This window comes from Rhipicephalus sanguineus, chromosome 9, assembly GCF_013339695.2.
Source record: "Rhipicephalus sanguineus isolate Rsan-2018 chromosome 9, BIME_Rsan_1.4, whole genome shotgun sequence".
In the NCBI taxonomy this organism is placed as follows: Eukaryota; Metazoa; Arthropoda; class Arachnida; order Ixodida; family Ixodidae; genus Rhipicephalus; species Rhipicephalus sanguineus.
The window spans coordinates 153,163,683-153,185,365 of NC_051184.2; the positions used below are offsets into that span (position 1 = coordinate 153,163,683).

The window sequence follows — 21,683 nt, forward strand, 5'->3', positions numbered from 1 at the left end:
TGCGGGCTCAAGGTGGAAGTGGATGCCTCGGTACATCCAAAAGGGAGACCAGCTCTCGAATGAAGACAACATGCTGCACGCAATGGCAATGTACGTTAACAAGGACGCGTAAAAAAATCGTGTGATCAGCTTTTTGTGAATTAAATGTGTCTTTTCCTAGATGTTATCAAGGCTCTTTACTGTCCTTTTGACTTATCAATTTGTGTAAATGTATTTCATGTAGCATCTAAACTAAACCCCCCAAAAACATGCAGTTCAATGATGGTTCACGAAAAAATGTGATTTCTCTCAAATTACCAGCTTGGAAAATAGCACCCAATTTTTACCCTTAATTTGAAAAAAATATAAAACACAAAAACAAAACCACGTAGTTATGCAATTTGTGTTAGAATGCTTTGGCTTCCTGTGCGACACAATTGTACAAACCTCACCACCAGACAGGCATAGATGAGACTGTGGCTAAGAACATGTGCAAGGGTGTAACCAAGCTGATCACTGCGCATCATAGCAACAATAAGGCCATCGTCATCACCATGACCAAAAATAATGAGCCACCGATCAAGACAACAAATGTGTGGTGGTACCTTTCATCACATTTACCACCAATCATACAAACAAGAAACGAGTTCATACATTTGTTCATATTTGTGTGTTATGTGCTAGACAGCTTCACTGGTAACCTGCCTTCACAAATGGAATGGCTCGAAATTTTTATCACAATTTTACGCACCAATTCAGTCATAACACAACACATTGTAAACAGTGGAGTTTAGCCATAATACGCCAGCAAACGAGCAAGGCCTTATCTATAAGAAAGCAACATTGTGCTTATAAAGCCATGTTGCTGTGGTTCGTGTTTGTGCACTCAGCATGTATACGCACTGCGCATAAGCACCACGGCTTGACACAGGTTGCAGTTCCCTTAGTCACAGTGATGGCAAAGCCGCCTCTCAGCAATCACTCCTTTTGCCCTTATAAAAAGCATAGAATAAAGTGGGGATGCCTAATAATATAGATTGTAATATCAAGCACGAATTATGGTGCATGTAAAGAACAGAAGACTACAGCAATCCGAATCGCTCCTTTGCACAGTATGAAGGCCTGTCCACCAGGCTGCACAACAAAACCGGTTTTTGCAACATTGAAACATTTTAAAAATGCAAATCCTGTTGAAACTGCAAAAAGTGTGCTAGATTCTATCACTATAATTACGGTCTTCCATTTCCACTAGGATATGATAGCACATTCTAGCCAGTTAGTTGTCTGTGTTTCTAACTTAGAATTATTATGTTTAAGCTGTTGCATTAAGTAGACAGAACTTTCAATGGCAAAACTGTAAGGCATATGGGAAAACACCCAATGGCTCTCTATTGATGAATAAAGGCTTTTACAGGGCTCTAAAATTGCCAAAGCCCAACGAGTGTGATATTGGTGTTGAATCCTTCGTCTGAGGCAAGCTTTGAGATTGGGCTAATTGCTAATCCATCTTCAACAAAAAGGGTAGGAGTGGAACAGACAAAAAGGGAAACAAAGACAACCGTTCCTTCTTTGTCTATTGTACACTGCTGCACTGTTTGTTGACGATGAACTTTGTTTGAGGTTCTAGTCTCACTGATATAAGTCGGTATCGAACGTTCATTGCGTGGAATTTTGTAGATTACCCCCTGGGTAACCTTTTATTTGCTCCAAGAGGTCTTTAACATGTGTGAGCTGTCATGTTACCAGTGTTTTTTGGCATCTGGGAAATTTCTCACACAATTAGTGTAAAAAAAATCTTGCAATTGACTCGCTTATTCCCTGCACCATGGGATGCCCACATACTTTTGCTGTTCCCGTTTGTCCTCCCAAAGAATCAAGTGCTCCTTCGACAAATAGTTTCCAGGAGGTTACCCCAAAATGCGTGAACTGTGACACATCCCTACATTATTGGAACGAAAAAGTTCAAACAAACAACAAAACACCATAAAAAGTGCCTTGAGAAAGGCAGACGTGCTCAAACACTGGTGGATAATTATCATTACTAACCAAGCGATTAATTTGGACACCACTGCTCTAATCGCAATGAGAAAAATCTTTATACATCTGATCTCAAATGTGGTATGTGTGCAACTTACTTTAGCTGGACATGTGTTGACCTACCCAGGATATACACCAGCACCCACTGGCACCTAGGCCATAAATAATCACCCTCTTCGCATTCTTTATTGTGAACAAGGGGCCCATAGTGGTTCTGAAACGTTAATTTTAATTGTTGCCTTGTTCAAAAGTACCTCACATACATGAACCCATTTCGTCGACAGGGTTTTCATTCGTCCACTGAAACAGATCGAGATAGCAGTGACTTGTGGGCTTTCATTTATTCAAGGGCAACAAAAGTTACCTAACAACGTCATAGTGAGTTGGTTTGTCACTGAGAAGATGCGGACACTGGCGGTTTTCTGAATTTGGTATCACCACATACTGATGTTTCAGTCAAACATTTCTTTTCCCATGCCTTGAAAACACTGTCTTACTCTATTAGTGGCCTTCGGTGAGAAAGGCTAGGATGCTTGTGTCACTACCACTGCCATTGTTGATGAACCATTCCACGGACATTGGAATGGTTTATCAAAATTGTCTCTAACATACGAGCCAGCTCATGTGACGGCACATGCAAGCCATGTATTCTCAAATGCCTCTACTAAAAATGGCACCACGTTGCCTCACTCCGCTAAATCTAAATACTGAAAAGCATCCTCACTGTCCATGTATGTCACCGTCTTAAAGAAAGGGCATTAAATTTCAAGGCCTTGTTTTCCACTGTGTATAATGGCCACATGCAAGATCACTAAAAGGTGTGCACGTGCTTAACGTGCATTGTCACCTTCATTTCGGTATTTTCCCTGTATCTCAACATCGTGTGAACGCCTTGTCAATAACAACAGTCAGGTATTTCAGATGAACGCATATACACGGGAGAAAATTGCTAGGAGCACTTACAACTAAGTTTTAAAATTCGTTAGAATGCGGTGCGGGACGGTACGCATCTACATACCGCTTTGATCGGGTCTGTTGGCAGTGCAGGTTTACCGTGCAGCAATACGGATATGCCATACCGTCGTGGTCGGCATGTCAGTATTATAACCCGCAAGACCTCTACCGCATCACTTTACCGCAAGCAATGAGCAACTAGCGCGGCTAAAAAGTTCTTAAAAAAAGCTGCGTGCCGACCACGACGGTACGGCATTTCCCTCAGCGGCGCGCACCAGTATGTCAGCGTAAACTTACCTCGGCGTTCAAGATTCGAACACACGGCAGGCGTTTCAGCGTAGCCGTCAGCTTGCGGTTCAGCAAGCGCGTTTTCTTGATCTGGCGCTCCGCATCGGCGTCTTCAGAGCTGGAGCAACGTGGCAGCACTTTGAAGACGTATACACCACGGGGGCCACATCGTGCTGCAGTTGCAGAACTAACTTCTAAAATGTAAAGAAAATACAACCTTCAGTGACTGATGCCAAGCATCTCACAATTTCAGAATACGTACCCCTATATTGTCGCATATATCTTGAGGGTCCGCGTTGGCACCGCAAACGTCGTTACCACCAACGTCAGTCTACGCGCTGAAAGTGCATCGCAGAGACGGCCTCAGCCATTCGCACAGCGTCAAAACCACCAAAACTAAATGTGCAGGTCTCGACGGATGTTTTCAAGTGAAGGCGACTCCTGCACATGAATTTAACCTGGCTGTCACCTATCAACACACCGCGTAAAGAAGGCATAACTCAAACAAAGCCGGCGACTGCGGTGAGGGGGTGAGGGTACCGAGTAGAACGGTAGAACATAGGCACATAGGCAAGTAAAGGCTGGGGACAAGGCCGAGGAATCGTCGGATCTTTCCCTAGCTACAACAGTACCTGTCTAGGGGCAGGGAGTACCTCCCTATGGTAACGTCAGATCCGGTTTCGCGCCAAACCGGGAGAGCCCCGACTCCGGGGATACGCTTTCGTTCACACATCTCCCTTGCCTCCCTTCTACTCTTCTACCGTGGTCCCACGCGCTGGTGCGAGCTGCTGGGCGGTGTGCGTTTCCCCGTGTAGCATTGCTGCCGCCTATGCAAGCGATTCCCGTGTGCAGTTTGTATCAGCGGTCTGTATAGTGTTCTGTGGTCACATCGCGCGTCTATAGATCGGCAGCTTTAAGGAACTGCTGTGTCGTGACGCTGCTTCATTTGATGAGACTGACTGGACAGCCATCACCTCGGTACAAACTTTTCCCAACTTTGTAAACAACCGTTTTGCAACTGCGCTTGCACTCGACGAGGTAAGCGAGCGAGCTGTTTCTTTTTTTTTTTTTTTTCGTGGGTTACGTTACTTTTCGACTAGATTTTAGCGTGTTTTCATTGAAATCAATGGAATACCGGTGCAACTATTTAGAATCGCGGACATTGAAGCGAGCTCTCGTGTACCGGCATCTGTGCGCACAGAAATGGGAATGGCACCGAAGTCGTTCGTGTGAAACTGCACTCTATGCGCCCAACGCTGTGCTGCTGCTTTAATCGCGAACAATTTGCGAACCTCCCGTCCATTTCGATCTATGCTTCGCGAGTCGATACGGACGCGTAAGCAACTGGCGAGCGATTCACAATGACCCCTATCGCTTGTTTATTCTCCTGTGACGCGCGCAATTGGCTACGTGGCTGCAGTTTGTGGCCTAAAGTACGAAATGTAGGCGAGTAGCGTACACAGCACAGCCGTTGACAACAAAAGCCTTCGGTTGTCGAAAATGCATGCTGCATTTGCCAAGTTCGCCTTCTTTCTCGCGGTAATGGCTTACTGGTGGACATCAAAATTGAGGTCATAATTGGTTTCAAATTGATTAGGCACCGTCTTATCACCTTCATTTGTTTAAACTTGCAACCTAAGGATGTTTCTTCCTTTTTTTTGAAGCTGTGCATGATATTAGAAAAACCGGCCACATACAAAGGGTGACCATATCTCAGAAAATATTTGTATTGCTATTATGCTAAAGCGTTGACAGTTGAGCTTGTTGGTACATTTCACTGTTCATTTTACTGTACTCACCTCATCAAACATTAAATATAATTGGTGCTAATGACTAAAGAGATAGAGCTATTATGTTTAGTTGGTATTTTCTTCAATGTGTCTTACTTGTTTTGTTGACCACATGAAGCTATTAGAGATGGTCGATTAATGGTTCAGCAGTTTAGCCGTTAACCAGCATATATGGGGGCCACTTTCAGAGAGCCTGAAATACACTCGTGTAGGACATTTTGTTTGGTAGGTGGAACAAAGATGAAAAAATACAAGTGCATAATGGTTTGATCAATGTAGCAGTGTGGGCACGTTGATATCCATTTTTAAGAAAAGTGAACTGCACGGAAAACACGGACGAATAAAGGCACTCATATACACACACAACAGGTGCTACTTCCAATTAATTTATTGTTGCAATACCGTTGCTACTTGTAGCATCACCTAATTGGCCCATATCAATGCGCAGAAGTTCGAAGCCACTAAGAGTTGACAGATTTCAAGATGGCGTTGTCACACCCCAAAAATCTAATTCTATTTTTGTCAGAGCAATTGACGGCATGCTTATGCACATTTGCCCAGTCTTCTCAATCTCTTGTGCCTCAATTATCTCCCTTGTCAGCTGATTTCTATTTCTTCATCAATTCCGTACGTATATATACACTCTGTCTCCCATACTTTGAAAAAAAATCGCTCAGTGAGCAAACGTGCATGTTGTCTTTTCAAAGCCCCTGCCAAACTGAAAAAGCTCTGCTAGATCACAGCTACAAGCGCACACAATAAACGTGGCTGCAAAAAGAACCACAAAAATATGTTTGTAGAATGTACTGAATGTGTTGTTTATTGCCTACTGTTCCCGTGTGGTTGCAGCTACGTTGGTCAAACCGGCCATTGCCTTAACTATCGCTTACGTGGGCACTCTTTCAATGTCAAGAACGTGGCTGGTGGTTTTTTAGCGATGCACTGTACGAGGTGTGACTGCATTCTGTTGTCGGACCCATTCTAAATTGTTGAAAGAAATAGAAATCAGCTGACAAGATAGATAATTGAGGCAGAAGACATTGAGAAGATTGGGAAAATGTGCATAAGTATGCCATGAATTGCTCTGACAATGCCATTTTTTGGTGTGACAACGCCATTAGTGGCTTCGAACTTCTGTGCATTGATATAGGCCGATTAGGTGATGCTACGGTATTGCCACAATAAATTGGTTCGAAGTAGTACCTGTGTGTGTATATGTGCGCCTTTTTTCATCCGTGTTTTCCGTACACCTTTAGTTTTTTTCAAAATGGTTTGATAAATACAAGTGCTCATCAGGCATTAAATATAACTTGTGCTAATGACTACCGAAAAGATAAACCGGCCCTAACGGCCAGGTAATGTTAAATAATTCAGTGGATAAGATACAGTCATGGTGTTCTACTTGGCAGACGAACATGAATCCTGAAAAAAGCCATTATAATGAGAGTTACACACAAGAAACATTCCTTACCCTTCACTTATTGTGTCAACAACTCTATATATCTCGTTAACAGCTTTGAGTGTTATAATTACCTTGGAATAACAGAGAGCTGAGCTAGTTGGTGCATATTCGGGCTAAAAGACTGGGCTTGCAAGCACAGATACAAGAGAGGAGTCAAGACGTTTTGGTGTTTGTGTCGTCTTGACTTTTCTCTTGTGTCTGTGTTTGCATGCCCAGTCTTCTAGCATGTTTGTAATTGCTACCAACCTAAAGTAGAACGAACACATAGAGTACGCACCTCCTGTGTGTGATTCACACATATTAGCAAATATTAGAAAATTGGAAAGGGCACAGAGAAAATCTATTAGGTTTATTTACAGTACTTACAGCAGGTACTGTCGTCCTCAGTATGACTTGTAAGAAGGGAGCTCATGGCCACAAGGCTGGCACTTCTAGTCCTTTTAAAGAGAACTCATGCAAGAACCGTGAGGAGAATGTCATTTTTCAAGCAGTGCAATAAACTTAGTCATCCTGCTTGAAATGACTGCTAAAAAAAGTCAAATAATGTGTGCTTTAATCTCAGGAATTCTGACTTTGCAGTGTTCATGCTATACTTATTCGCATTTTTGTCCAAAGGCAAGAATAAATAAATAAAGATGTTACAGTTGTTTTCATGCACACGTGACTACTTTTACTGCCCTCAGCTCAAGTTGGCTACTTCTTGGCTAGATTTTCCAACTTTTTGGCTATGTTTTGTTTTTTTCACCTGGCAACCATGTGTGTGAATTCGACACACCTGCAGACAGTCTATCATATTTTGCATTCTGAACTGCCACACCACTTGAGTTTCGCTGCAGCGACGTTGTCACAAGGAGTTCTGCAAAATTTCCCAGTTTGGTGACCTCACTCCTCTTACCAGGAGAACTGTAAAATGAGCATGCTGAAGTTCCTGCCGTCGTTAAATAGAAAAAAATTTAAAATTCGGGCAGTTATGCAGTGGTAGTGCAAAGACTACGGAAGCGGCAGATCTGGGGGCATTGCCCTCCTCTCTTCCCTCCTCCTCACTCTCACTTCCTTTTCCCATCCCTTGCTATGCTATACTATACTATACTATACTATACTATACTATACTATACTATACTATACTATACTATACTATACTATACTATACTATACAAGACAGTTGCACTAACGGGAAACCTGGGAAGGTTCTAAGCACCGGTGTTTCCCATAGGGATACGTCAATAGCAATGAGAGGACAGCCTCCATCGCAGAAACAGAGCTTTTCCTGAGCTAACGCGCTGTCTTATTTGCCACTTGCAGAAACGCACATGGCGTTGTCTCTCGTGGACGAGCACGTGTTCTCGCGAGCTTTTCCTGAGTGAACACAGCGTCTTAATCGCCACTCGCTTTACCGTGATGGGTGAGAACAGACAGGGGACGCCAACAGCTCGAGCGCATAAGGTGCTTCACACCTAAAATAGGAATGCCAGCCGGTTCTCCGGCACAGCTTCTCGTAACAATAGGCCACCTTTTCAGGGCACAAATAATTACAGCTGTCTTGGAAATTGCTTCTGTTGCATGACGTTGCTCAAGGCAAGTTTATTGCCCATGAAGTCCTGTAGCTATGAAGCATTCACAGCCGCAATGCGCATGGTGTATCAGCTTCTTGCCAGGGTTTAGTCAGCGTTAAGACAGTGCTGCGCCTGCAGTTGTGTAAGAAATATCATTATGCTGTTTAGCATAAACTCTCCTTCATTGTTCAGAAGCATCAGTGGGCCTAATTTACCAATAATTTAAAAAAAAGCAGTGAAACCTCAGTTGGTCACTCCTTTTTCTTGCTACAGAGCACAAGTTTGGAGGTGTATAATGCATGTAATGCGATGTGAATCTGCACTTTTTCATCACCGCATTTTACATGCTGTGGTTCATTGAATGTCAGTCGTGTAGGAATTACTTCACGAAAAAGAAAACTTGCAGCAGCACTATGCTTACTAAACTTACTATACTCAGGGACAACTATCTGTGGCAATGAAGGGAAAGCTACAGAGCCACAATGCACGTATCCTACCGCTAATGAATGTAGTCCCACAATTGCGCCCGTATTTTCTGCGTGAGATATATAAAATACTCCTTCATTTTCTACATGTAGATTTTTGAGATGGAACGCAGCGCACACAAGCGAGATATTTGTATTTCTTTTACTTTATACGTTGTCACTTTGCGTTTTTGCGTGCTTGAAAAAGTCGCGCCTTTCGCCCGTACTTTAGACGCTAAGCAGCGTTTGCGTCGAAATGCAACGCTAGCCATCACTTTCCATGGCGTTACGAGACGCGTGCCAAACCGGACTACTTCGCGTAGCAGTACATGTGCAGACGCTCTGCCCCCGTAGCTTTCCCTTCATTGCCACAGAAAGTTGTCCCCGAGTATATACTGCTGGAAAAGGGGAATGGAAGCTGAATTTGCTGCATGCAAGGGCTTTTTCACTAATTCCGCTTTTGATGTTTCTAAAAACACTTCTCCGTATTTGCCTGATTCATAAACTGCACACTCTAGAGGAAAAGAATATTTAGCTGCTTTTTAGTATACCACATTCAGAATAGCTGTTTTCACAGCGATTGTGCAAAGAGTTTATTCGCGTGTTAATTCTGCGCACGAGTGTACAAAGACGATCCTGTGTTCAAGTGTGCACGGCCGCTGTGTACACTGTCAACTTCTCAATGCCCCAGTCCATGATGCAGCATGCTGCATCATGGTCTGAATGTGGTGTCCACCTCAAGTGGCTTTGTAGCACAGTCTAGACCAGGCTTGTACACGTTACAGAAAATAAGTGACTGAATACAATTACAATTACTTTCTTTAATATGTAATTGATTATGGTGGTCAATTACAGTCCCAGATAAATAACTGAGCAATTACAGAAGTGTAGTCAATTACTTTGTGTTACTTTCCTTCAAAATTTTATTGCCTTAACACAACAACCCAAGTTTACTCAAACTACAGGGAACTACTGTGGCTTGCATGGCAGAGAGAAAGCTGTAGGCTTGTGTGAAGGCTAGGAGGCTTACTGTGGCTTTTGTGGTATAGTGTCACACGTTGATAACTTTCAACAGGAGTTGTTTTCAAAGTTGTCGTTGCTGAGTCGTCCACGTTTCCTTGTTAAGAGGTCAGCTGCTACACTGAACACTCTCTCAATGCATGTGCTGGAGGGAAGGGCGGTATTATAACGTAGGAACACTTTGCTCACCAGCTTGTAGTTGCACAGTGTTTCGATGCTAGTGTCCATGTCCTCTATGAAGCGTCACGCTTTGGTGCTGCTGGCACTAGGGTAAGGCGATGCAGGTAAGGCCAAGGAAAATGTGAAAAAATAGGCTCTGTATGGACCCCCCCCCCCCCGCCTGACAGGACAGGGGGTCCCTACAGAGCGGTCGCATATTTTTCGGGACGGGAACTGACGTAGAAGGCTGATTACAACTTTATTTTGAAAAAAAAAAGTAATTGATTGCGTACCAGTAATCAGTTACAAAAAAATGTAATGACTTACCCAGAACGTTACAATTTTGAAAAGGTAATCGATTATATTACAAAAGTACAAGAAAATGTAATTGATTACTTGTAACGCCTTACGTGCAACTCTGGCCTAGACGTACGGTGTGACACCATGGCCAAGTCACATGTGCTTCCCCTTGGCTCTCTTGTGTCTAACACTGTGTCCATGCTTTGTGACATGGGTGGTCCTGCATTGGAAGGAGAGAATAGTGGGGGGGGGGGGAGGTATTTCTCAACATTGCTGACCCTGTCACAAGAATCGAGGGAAATGAATGCCGAATAACATGCCAAGCTAGGTGGGATCAGTTATCGCTTCTGTTCGGGTCTTGGACAACCTTTTGTTTCTCTGTAATAATGTGCATGCTGCCTGGACTGAGCATCGGTAATTCTGCTTTCTTCTCCATCTCACGGCACTGCATTGGCCATACTGTATTGTGACAAAAGCAGTCACAATCTGCCTTTTTCGCGACACCCCCCCCTCCCCGCATGCGTTCTCCCCTAGTGGAAAAGTCGCAAAATATCTCATCATCTTGGAGGCTTTTCTTCTGGCAATACCGGTTGTCCCGGCTTCTACCAAACCCCTACCAACACAGCAGAGGGCAGCTCAGGAAAATGAAAGAGGTGGATTGGTTCTCACTTCACATCTGTAAAATGTTGTGTTACCTCTCAGAATTGTGAGGTGAGCAGGACTTTGAACTGTCCTTGTTATATTGGCATGTTGTTACTTCTCTGAGGTCACATTCAATTTCACTAGTGTTGGTGTGCCACGTAGTGTCTACAAGAATTTCATAAAGTGGAATGAACACGGCTATTTCTTGTGTTTCGCTCTTTAACTTTTGACTCTTGTCAGTCAGCTTTTATTCTCCTGCTGGGTGCTTTTCAGCTGTATGCTTGCAGAAATCGTGCAGCACAGCCACAAGTGAAGGCAATAGACACAACGCTGGTTGATAAGCATTCTTCATTGTGTTTTTAATCTGCAATATACAGGGTGTCCCAGCTATCACGCAGCACGATTTAAAAAAAGAGTAACGGCATTACGCGAAGCGAACCTGCTGCATATTGTTCCTAGTACACTGGAGTAGCCACTCTATTTTTTTCGTTAATGAGGTTTAATTAATTAGTGGTAATTATATTTGTAACTCGACAAGTACTCACATAATTGTCAAGAAGTCAATGAGGTGTATGTAGGCATGTTCAAAGGACATTTAACTGCGCGATTTTTAACAACGTACTAATTACGTGCTCATTTTTTCCTGCTGATAAAGAAAGCCCGCGAAATATGAAAAATAACGCGTGACTACGCTCCCACCCGCAAAGGAAACCAGCGCCCTCAAATAAGCTTACTGCAAACAACCGCTTTGCCTGTTGTCCGTTGCCAGAGACAGCGTTCCTCATTTTGGCAAGGGTACAGGTCGGGCGCCAACGATATGCGTGCAATTTCGCTGGGATTCATTCCGTTCGATAGTACGCCGCAATCATCCATATCTCACGGCTGATTGTTCTCACTGATAACGCGGCAGGTGTTCTGATTACGGCCTGACTCTGTAAAACCAAGCGGTGCGTTTCTTAGACCGGGGAGTGGCAGATAGGGCGATGTGTTTTTTTCCTTTCTGCATTTTTTCCTTGATACTGTCTAACTCATAGGGAGCCTGTTCGAGGGCGCTGGTTCCCGACGCGCGCAACAGTCTAGTCACGTGTCACTTTTCGTATTTCGCGGGCTTTCTTGATCAAGCGGAAGAAATGAGCGCGCAACTAGCACGTTGTTGAAAGTAGCGCAGTTAAATGTCATTTGAACATGCCTACATACACCTCATTGAGATTTTGACAATTAAATGAGTACTTGTTGAGTTACAAATTTAATTACCACTAATTAATTAAACCTCATTAACATAAAAAATAGCCGTGGCTACTCCAGTGTGCTAGGAACAATATGCAGTAGGTTTGCTTCGCGTAATGCCGTTCCTCTTTTTTTAAATCGTGCTGCGTGATAGCTGGGACACCCTGTATACGAAAGATGAGCTGCGCAGAAAGCACTATTCTAGAACAAGCCACAATCTAGAACAAGCCGAACAATCTAGAACAATTCTAGAACAAGCCGCAATCTATTGCATAGATAGTATAGTTCACTGTGATGCAAAGAGGGCACACTGATACATGAGTCATCTTGCTTGGGTATTTCAAATGCATCACAAATCTGGCGAGCTCGCTGCTTGCGGATGCCTGATTGTGCATTTGTTGAGGAAAGATTCGCTCCACATATTTTGTAATGCTCGCAACAGAGCCTCTGAGCGAGTAAGCATGCTCATGCAGCTGGTCATTAACACAACAGCCTGTTTGCTCAATATAACAGTGCCCTCATGAAAATGGTACCTCATAAGTAGCCCATGCACTTCCCATGGCCTTGCACATGCTCCTTTTCAGATACTCAAACATTAGAACACTCTTGGTTCATTCTGTGGCAAGGAGGGGACGGGGCACAAAACGCCACTGTTGTTGCTATTGTCTCTACAGTCTTTTGCATGTATGGAATGACTGCCTTACTAGAGTGAGGCACTTTCTGTCGTTCTCTTCATCGTTGTGTCTCATGATCGCTCATAGTCATTCTGTCATAGATGTCACCAATGAAATGAGAAAGCCAGCTTGCCACAGTCATTGTATGTAGAAAAGAATAGGCTACCCGCGGAAAAGAACAGCACTCCTGTCATTCTTGTCTGCTTTTCTCGTCGGGGACAAATGGTTCGCAACAAGGTTGCCTTGAGGGATGCAGACAGTGTGGCGTCAATGAAATAAAACATGACCAAGTATCCTCATGACCTCCTCGGGCTTGTAAAAGAGCAGGCAAAATGATTCAGTTTTAAACTTGCTTGGCATGTTAATGGAAAGATACTGGCCAGAAAGCAAGAAGGGGCCTTTACCATTCGGTCAGAGAGTGACCTCGCTCTGTTGGCTCTATAAGTGCTAGTAAAATGGAGTATCACCAGTTATTAAATCCACATCAAGTAAACTGTTGCCTCAACTTAGATAATTTCTCAGTCTTGCATCTTAATGTTAAATCTCTACGTAACGAATTTGATGAGTTTTCATAATTTGTTGGCAGTTTGCTGTACAGTTATGATGCAATTCTGTTAACTGATACATGGTCCTCATGTGATGTTTACTTCATGAATCTGTCTGGATATGATCCTCTTTTTCTGAAATGCCCTTCTCGTGGAGGCGTCGCCGCCGTCTACGTGAAAAACGGCCTAAATCGAGATGTGTTATAAGACTTCTCTATAATGACCTTTGACTGTAACAAATGCTTGTGCTTCAGATCGGAGACAAAATTGTTTCGGTTGTTTATAGGCCGCCGTCAGGTGATCTAGATAAGTTTTTAGCACATCTCAATGAATTTCTCGATTTACCTCGGCAGCTCAATTCTCTACCATTGTTGGTGGTGACCTCAGCACTGATATGCTCGAATCTTCTTATATAAATTGTCAGTCGAATTATACTACGTATTACTTCCAACGGTTTCACAAACCTTATCACTTTGGCCACGAGGATAACACTCGCTTTCTTTAGTGCCATTGACCGTCTTGTAGTTGACATTGTTTCGCCCGTTATTTCTGCTGGTACAGTTGCTTGGGATGCGAGTGACCACAGCGCCATTTTTTTATCCATGCCATGTGTCTGCCCTCCAAGTTACACACAACAGAACAGTTTTGCTTATCAGTGTGTAACTGACATGACACTTTCCCACTTTCATGAATGTGTACGTGTTGCTGACTGGGACTGTGTTCTTACCTGTTTTTCAATTGATGATGTTTATGAGCTGTTCTTAAACACTTTGAAAGAAATTTACGAGTGTTTTCCCTGGAAGATAAAGCTATCAAACACTAAACTCCATAAGCCCGGGGTGACTACTGTGCACGTCAAAATGGTGAATTGTAAATCCAGGCTCTTCAAACGTTTTATGTCCACTCAAAACCCTGAGCACCTAACTACTTTTAAAACAATATCGCAACAAGCTAACTAATGAGCTGCAAAGATCTAAATCTGCATACCGGTTGCGTTACCTTGATAGCAGGAAAGGTCCGAAAGAGTTTTGGAAACTATTAAATGCATTCTTTCTTAATAAGAATAAAAATATACAATTGGGTCCGCTTATGATCGATGGCGTGCCTGTTCCCATTCACTTTGGCAGACAAGTTCAATGATTCTTTACAAGTTTTAGGCTGAGTTGGGACCATAGGTCGACAAAAAACCTGGAGCTCACTCAAGACTCACTCAAGAAATATATTTTGCTCTGAGGGCTCACTCTGACTCAGGCTCTCCAAAATTTTCCTCAATCGGACTCACTCTGACTCAGACTCACTAAACTTTATCTAAGCCGGACTCACTCAGACTCAATCTCACCAATATATTATTCAGCCGGACTCACTCAGGCTCAGACTCACAGCTTCATCTGAGTTTGAGTGAGTCTGAGTGAGTCGACTCATGAGTCCATTGGCTTTAATTAGCTTTTTCGATCATGGTGTCGATCCTGTTTAATGCCAATATCTCACATAATCAGTGCTCTACGATACACAGTTTGATCTTGTATCATCAGATACAATTTATCATATATCATCATTATCATATATCGATCCAGTAAGAACATTTTTATGAAATACGCAATTCACGTGAGATATTTTTATTAAGAACTTCCCATGAAAGAGTTTATGGGGGGGAGGTCATGGCATCCCTTCCCCTAACTCACGCCTCTCATCAATAAATAGTGAGGTGGTGCATGAATGCTAGTGTGCTGAGATATGTGTGAATACACTTGAGAATAAACGTAAGCCGATATAAGGCTGATAGGAATGCTGAAGATGAGTAGAGAGGACCATAAGTCGGCAACGAAAGGTGGAGCTCACTCAGACTCACTCAAGAAATATATTTTGTGCTTATGGCTCACTCAGACTCAGACTCGCCAATATTTTCCTCAACTGGACTCACTCGGGCTCACTCAGACTCACGACCCAATCTGAGTCTGAGTGAGTCAACACATGAGTGAGTTTGCTGACCTTTGGTTGGGACCCCGAAAAAGCTCTTGAATTTCTTAGAATCACAGGGCTAGAGACATCTTTTTCCCCTTTATCAGCCAGTAAGGAGGTTTTTAGTGCAGTAATGAATCTAAAATTAAAAAGTTGTATTGATACTGATGGCCTACAAATAAGTCAATCAAGTTTGTTGGGGATCTGCTAGCGCCATGCTCCTTTGAGACGCTATGTACACAATTGTGTACACCACTTCTTTTTCCTCGTTGTGTTGACTAGGGGCTATGAAAGAGCAAGTTACATTGCGCTTTAGATGAATTGAAGCTCCTGCATAATAAACTTGTCTTCATTTAACTTCATTTTGCAGTGCACTGTTGAATATTATCACTTTGCTGAAGGCACTACCATTTTAGACGAGTCGTTCGACGTTCGGCTTCCCACAAGCCACATTGAAAGTATAATTTTTCTTTGTGCAAAATGGACATAATCGAAAACGAATTTGCATTATATTTTTAGCCTTACATTTGATTCTATTTATGCAAAAACAGAGCATGAATAGCTTCAGAACAAAAAGATATTTAATTACAGTTTGATTGGAACTAATTACTGTAACAGGCATAAATTAGCATATTACAACATTATTTTTGTTGCAATAGAATATTGAGTGCCTTGAAATAAAGTATCGATTTATTTATTTATTTATTTAGTGCGTACTGCTGACCTGTTTACCAGGCCTTAAGCAGGAATGGGCATACAGAACTCTTCGCTGCAATAGCAACGTAAAAAGCATCACACAGACATAGTGACATGGGTAATAATTACAATTACGATTTGATTTATTTACGGATAATTCTTCATGGGTAACTTCTGAAAGGGTTAAGCTATATCTTTAATCTATCGCTCACATCGGGTATTTTCCCTGCTCGAATGAAATGTGCTAAAGCGACTGTAATATTCGAAAGAGGAGATAGGAACAAGCTGACAAATTATCGGCCGACTTCTCTTCTTCCTGTCCTTTCCAAGGCTCTTGAAAAAGTAATGCTTAAGAGAATTGATGGGGGGGCACTTCTCCGAGCATTCCTTCATTACTGACAGTCAGTTTGGTTTCCGAAAGGGCAAGTCCACGGAATCCGCTTTGCTCTTGCTGCAGGAAATGATTTTAACTAATATTGAAGCTAAAAACTTGACTCTTGGCACTTTCGTCGATTTTATTAAAGCTTTCAGCCTTCTTAATCACGAAATATTACTCGGCAAACTCGAAAGCTATGGCATCCGTGGTCTATTCCTGGAACATTTTGGTCATACTTAAGCATGTGCAGGCAGGTCGTTTCTGTTGATGGTTTCAAGTACCCCGTTGATTCAACGGGGGAGCCTTCTTGGCCCGTTCCTCTTTAATGTCTATGCAAATGATATCGTGAACATAGCCCATAACATAAGTTTTATTCAGTGCACTGATGACACAAGTCTTTTCCTTAGTGGCTCCGCTGCTGATGAACTAATCAATAAAGGAAATCTTGTCCTTTGTGCTCTCCACAAGTGGTCTCAAGCTAATGGTCTGGTAGTTAATTCGAGCAAGACCAAGGTTGTTTTTTTTTTTGCCATTTAGCCGGGATATCACCAAGTAATGACCTGAAGCTAGAACATAATAAATTGTGGACAGGTTTAAATCGCTCGGCATGGTTTTCGACTATCGCATGAGATGGTCTGACCATGTATTGCACATTGAAAACAAGCTTACTTGGTCCATGGGCTTCCCCTCTAGACTGGAATGAACTTTCATCAAAACACAAGCTTACAATCTACCATGCCAAACCACGCCATAACAAACAACAGAGGTAAAGAAGCCTACTGGTAAATTTAACGTTGCGCAAGGAACACGAGGACTAGAAAGGAACACTTAAACAGACAAGCGCAAACTATCAACTGAAGTTTATTTCAGGAAACACTGATACTTATACATGTAAAAACCACACGTCACATCATCACATGCTCAGGCTCTATCGCGACATAAAGGTAATCTCTTTTTCTTGGAGTGCTACTGACGCTGACAGGTGAAGAAGGGACATGGAACACCAGCGCTGTGTTTGTGCCCCTTCTTCACCTCTGTCGTTTGTTCTGCGCTGAAGACCACTCATCGTGTTCAACTAGATACAACTCGGCCAAATGTCAGTTGTTCTGTTGCAGAAGTTCCATTACCTCTGACGAGACAGGCAGTGTGGCCACCACGTGTTGAATAATTGCTTAGAACCTGTTGGAATCATTGTAGCGCAAATAAAAATAGACACAAAGGTGACCCCACAAGCATATTATGTTTGCCTTCCGTGTCAAAGGTAAACCAGACACCTGCCAAAAGCAAGGAGATAAAAAAACTACGTTTCGGCTGCCATAGGGTAGCCGAAGTGTCTTGTTTTTTTTTTATTTTCCTGGCTGGTGTCCATTTTTTCACCTTTGACTATGAGCAATACGTACAAGATGTGTTTTTGTCCAACTTCCTGCATTCTTTGTCTGTTTTACGTGTGCTACGATGAATTCTCCAGTATCAACTAACTAGCGCACGAACAAGTTCAATGTAGATGTAGTTATTTGAGAATGTGGTTAGTATCATAATGCTTTCATTTTGGTGCATGATTGGCAGCTTTGCAGACAGCATGTGAGCCACAACACAGGTTCAGTGGACGACAAGACAGCGGGACATTAGGCGGTAGCCCTCTATGCATGCGGCTTCGTCACTGGATTCGGACGGCTTCGAGGGTGTCCACAGCAGCAGCAGTACGCCCCTCCTACGAACCAGGACTCAGAGTGACCAGGTGAGGACATTGCAGTGGCATTGTAGGGTATCCAGAATATTCAACCAAAACTGCACTGAAGAAGGAAGAAAATATATTATTTTTGTGTCAGTTGGAATGTTAAGATTTTTTTGATGTGGTGTGAAACTGAAAAGGGGAAAAAAAAAAACCTCGGTTTTCAGTTCACACTCACCTCTGGAGCTTTCTATCCAGGCATTTCTCACGTGTGGCTCTAGCACACTGTGCTTCACCCTTTGAAGTCCGAAACTTTTATCCACCTTCCGTCCGTTGTGGTCCCAAACTAAAGAAATTAAAGCTGAAGTAAAAGAAGTTTACTTATTCTTTTAGATTTTACTTATTCTTTTAGTACTATTACTAAATTTAGTATTTTAGTACTATTCTATTACTTATTCTTTTAAAAGTATTTTGCGCTTCCAAGTACCATGACGGATATGTAAACTGAAGCATGGGCAATATAATTGCAAATTCTGAATCATGGAAGGTGCTGCTATGAACCCTAAGAAAATGTTGTGTAAATGTTGCCACACGCGCTTCTTTCTGCATTATTATGTAACCGACGCACTACACATGTAACCACTGCCTTGTGCAGGCCGAGCCGGGAATGTCTGGGAACCTTCCCGATTATCTTTTTTTCTTTTTTTGAAAGATATCCAGCGTTAAACTTTATACACAAGCACACAGAAAGACATCACGGGACGGGCTTGTGTTTGTGTTTGTGTTTAATGTTTAGCGCTGGATATCTTTAAAAACTAAAAATATGCATCACCAACTAGCCCTACAGCGTGTTTTGTTAAGCGAGCTTTCTGATTACAGTAGAACCTCATTGATGCATTTCCGAAAAAAAAAAAGACTCGAAAAATAAACGTACCATCCGGGAAAGTGTACGATCCGAATTTAATAAAAATTGAGGCGGACAAGCCCATATAGAGGTGCATGGGCAAAAAACATTTATTTCTCAAAAGACGTAGTGGGACTTTTCGATTTTTGAACTTCTGGCAGCGCGCTGGCAGCCAGAAGTAAGTCAGCTAGTTCTGGTCCTGACGGGAAACAACATTGTGGTCACGTGTTGAACATTCCGAGACTAACCTGAAGATTGCAAAATCGAACTCTGGGACAACTAGTGTAAACGTAAAGAAACGCTACCGCCGTAGCTGCTAACAAAACTTTATGCCACGTGAGCGATGGTTCCTTCTGCGTTGCCGCTTGGAAATAAGGGCCTAGGTTTGCCGAAGAGCAGGAGTGATATTCTCGAGCATAGCATTTTGTATACAATCACGTACGTTCCCAAGATCACGCACAACCTGCCTCGTTCGTGAAGAAAATGCCGCGCCGCTAACGGCTTAACAAGCTCAACTCTGCGCAGTCCATGTAACAATTGCAGTACAACACGATGCGAAGTTTTGCAAAAGTGATAGTGTCCCCGAAAGCGACAGCTGCTCGCGGCTATCGCGTACTACAGCGCACACACTTGCTGATAGTTTGCATTCTGTCTTAACTTGAGACACGCGGTGGTACGTTCACCGCCACTCGTAATCGCACCATCTCTTACGGTGGAACAGGTTTTATAAAATAACGCCAGGCGTAATGCCAACCAAAGGTGAAGTCCCCAAATGCCCACATTGCAATCCGCCGAGTCCTCACAAAGATGGCGGCGAGTGCTCATAGTCTTTTTTTGGCGTCTAGTAGCCAGAAACCTTCCGGATATCTACCAGAACAAATTTGTCCTGGCAGATTCTGGCGACCCGCGGATCAGCAGAACTGTCCAGCCAGAGCAAAATGAACGCCAACTAAAAGTGCACCGTGCGATGGGCGAAGCAACCCGATAATGAACGCGCTCTGGGAGAAAAGTTTGGAGAAAATGACGTCTTATCGGCCACATCCACTGGGCACAATGGCAGCCTTCCTATGGTTACGTGGCGTGTGCGTCATGTGCCTTTCCGAAGGTCTTGTATCGAACCCTGGTGGACTGGAAGAATGACAGCATCCTTTCTTCATGCCGCATTATTAGCTCCTCAGTGTTCTCCCAGTTGTTGTTGTAGTCATGGGGTCTGAACAAAAGTGGGTAGAACGAGTGCATATCTAGGTACTGTGCTACGGATAGAGGATTTGCAGTACTCAGTGAAATCATGCTAAGTGCTACAGAAATGACTTTTTTTTTTTAAAGCCGTCTGAAGATTTTGACGACCAGAGTGGCCGCCTGCCTTCGGGTAGGCGTGTAGTTGACTGAGAGCTGAGGCAGTGGCTGAGGGCGGTGATCGAGCAATTTGGAAAATACACGGTGTGGACGATCGAGTAAGAAGACGCGGAGGGGACAATTGAGGAAAGCAGAGAAGACGTGGAGGGGGAAGATTAGGCACTGCAGGGAAGCTGCCCTTGCTGCACACCGGCAGTTTGCCACTTAGTGCTTCACGAGTACATGAGAGGGCCCTTTTTTCACGCCTAAATGAAAGTTTCTGGCTGCAGAACGTATCATACGACCGCAGTCTTCTGCGGTGCTGAACGTTGCTGCCGAATAATAGTATTTTCTGGGAACGTATTAACCGGAACATATTACACATAGCTGGATTGGGTTAATTTTAGTTTTCGCGATTGCGATTGAGGAGCGGGGAAATCGTACTAAGCGGGAACGTATCAACGAGGTTCTACTGTATTTTCGAATCTTCTGATTAGATTACGCTCTCAACACGAGCACTGGAATTCATTCTTGAACTAAAGCGGCCACCAGCGATAACGCTGGAATCTTCGATGCCACATATACAAATGCCGACATGCTTTACTGCTGATCAGCTTGTTCGGCATCCGATGACTGTGTGCACCGATATTTTTGCACTTAGAATGTAATTCTTTTTCTGGGCACGAGTTTACCCAATAAAGAGTTTCATCTTTACCAGCTGCGAACTGTCACAACCACGTGACAATATTTTAAAAATCAGTGTGTTATTTTTTGCAACCAACAAGCGCGCACTTTTAGTTTGATGCTGTCGCAAGGCTGCATCCAAGTGAAATGTTTCAGACGACCTGCTTTATGGACACGGCAGAGCCAGACATTGCAATGGCAGACAAGAAAGCCCCACCCATGCGGCGCGTTGACTGGCTGCACTTTGTGCGCACGCTGCATCTGGAGCTGTTCCTGTTTGTGTATGCTGTGTCGTACTCCATGCGGCTCGTCATGACCCAAGACCTGCTGCTCACCAAAGCCTGTTGGCAGCGGCACGCCATCAATGCCAGCTCGTGTCGCAACCTCTCCTGGAACGTAACTATCAAGGACGATGTGACACGGTGCGTTTCCTTCTTGCAAACACTCATGTATGCACTCACAACCAAAGATATTTTGTTGAACGCCGTTCGTAGGAAAATGTTGTTGCATTCACTCATTGAGGGCAGAGTAGACATTTGGTCATGTTGGTAATGCTTAGTAACAGACTTCCAGCATTGAAGCAAGATGAAGGTAGAGCGCGTGTGTTGTGTCCCTTTATCGTCCTCTTGCTTGACTGCTTAGTTTGTTACTCTCGCCAGATGTGTTTGCAGTGTAACACTTTCTATTTGCATCATGCCATAGAATTGCAGTAAATAAAGCTTTTGGTTAATGCAAACAAATTTCAAAATTTTGGTTGGCCCACAATGTCTTAAATATATATGCGTACCTGTGCAATATGTAACATCGCAGTGACACATATGAGGATGATGTCACACGGTGACATCATCACATGATGATCTTTTGCATCACTTCTGTTAATGCCGCCGATGCCGCCAAGGTAAATTTTTGCATCTGATGAGGCATCTAAGGCTTTCACCTTAATAAAAACACATGCCAGTTGTG

At 43.2% G+C, this 21,683-nt stretch overlaps 1 long non-coding RNA gene and 1 pseudogene across 3 annotated transcripts in view; one reads left to right on the plus strand and one right to left on the minus strand.

Annotated features, from left to right (window-relative positions):
- The window catches only part of LOC125759895 (uncharacterized), a 10,422-nt gene extending 6,443 nt beyond the window's left edge, over nt 1–3,979 (minus strand). For 2 of the 3 annotated variants that reach the window (XR_007417659.1, XR_007417658.1), the window contains exons 1-2: nt 3,521–3,979; nt 3,268–3,452 (exon numbers count right to left, since the gene is read on the minus strand). This is a non-coding gene — a long non-coding RNA (uncharacterized LOC125759895). Of the gene's footprint in view, nt 1–3,034; nt 3,453–3,520 lie in introns of all 3 variants that reach the window. The other variant, XR_007417660.1, reaches the window with a different exon arrangement.
- Nucleotides 3,980–4,023: 44 nt separating this feature from the next.
- LOC119404029 (uncharacterized) overlaps nt 4,024–21,683 on the plus strand; it is a 43,209-nt pseudogene continuing 25,549 nt past the window's right edge.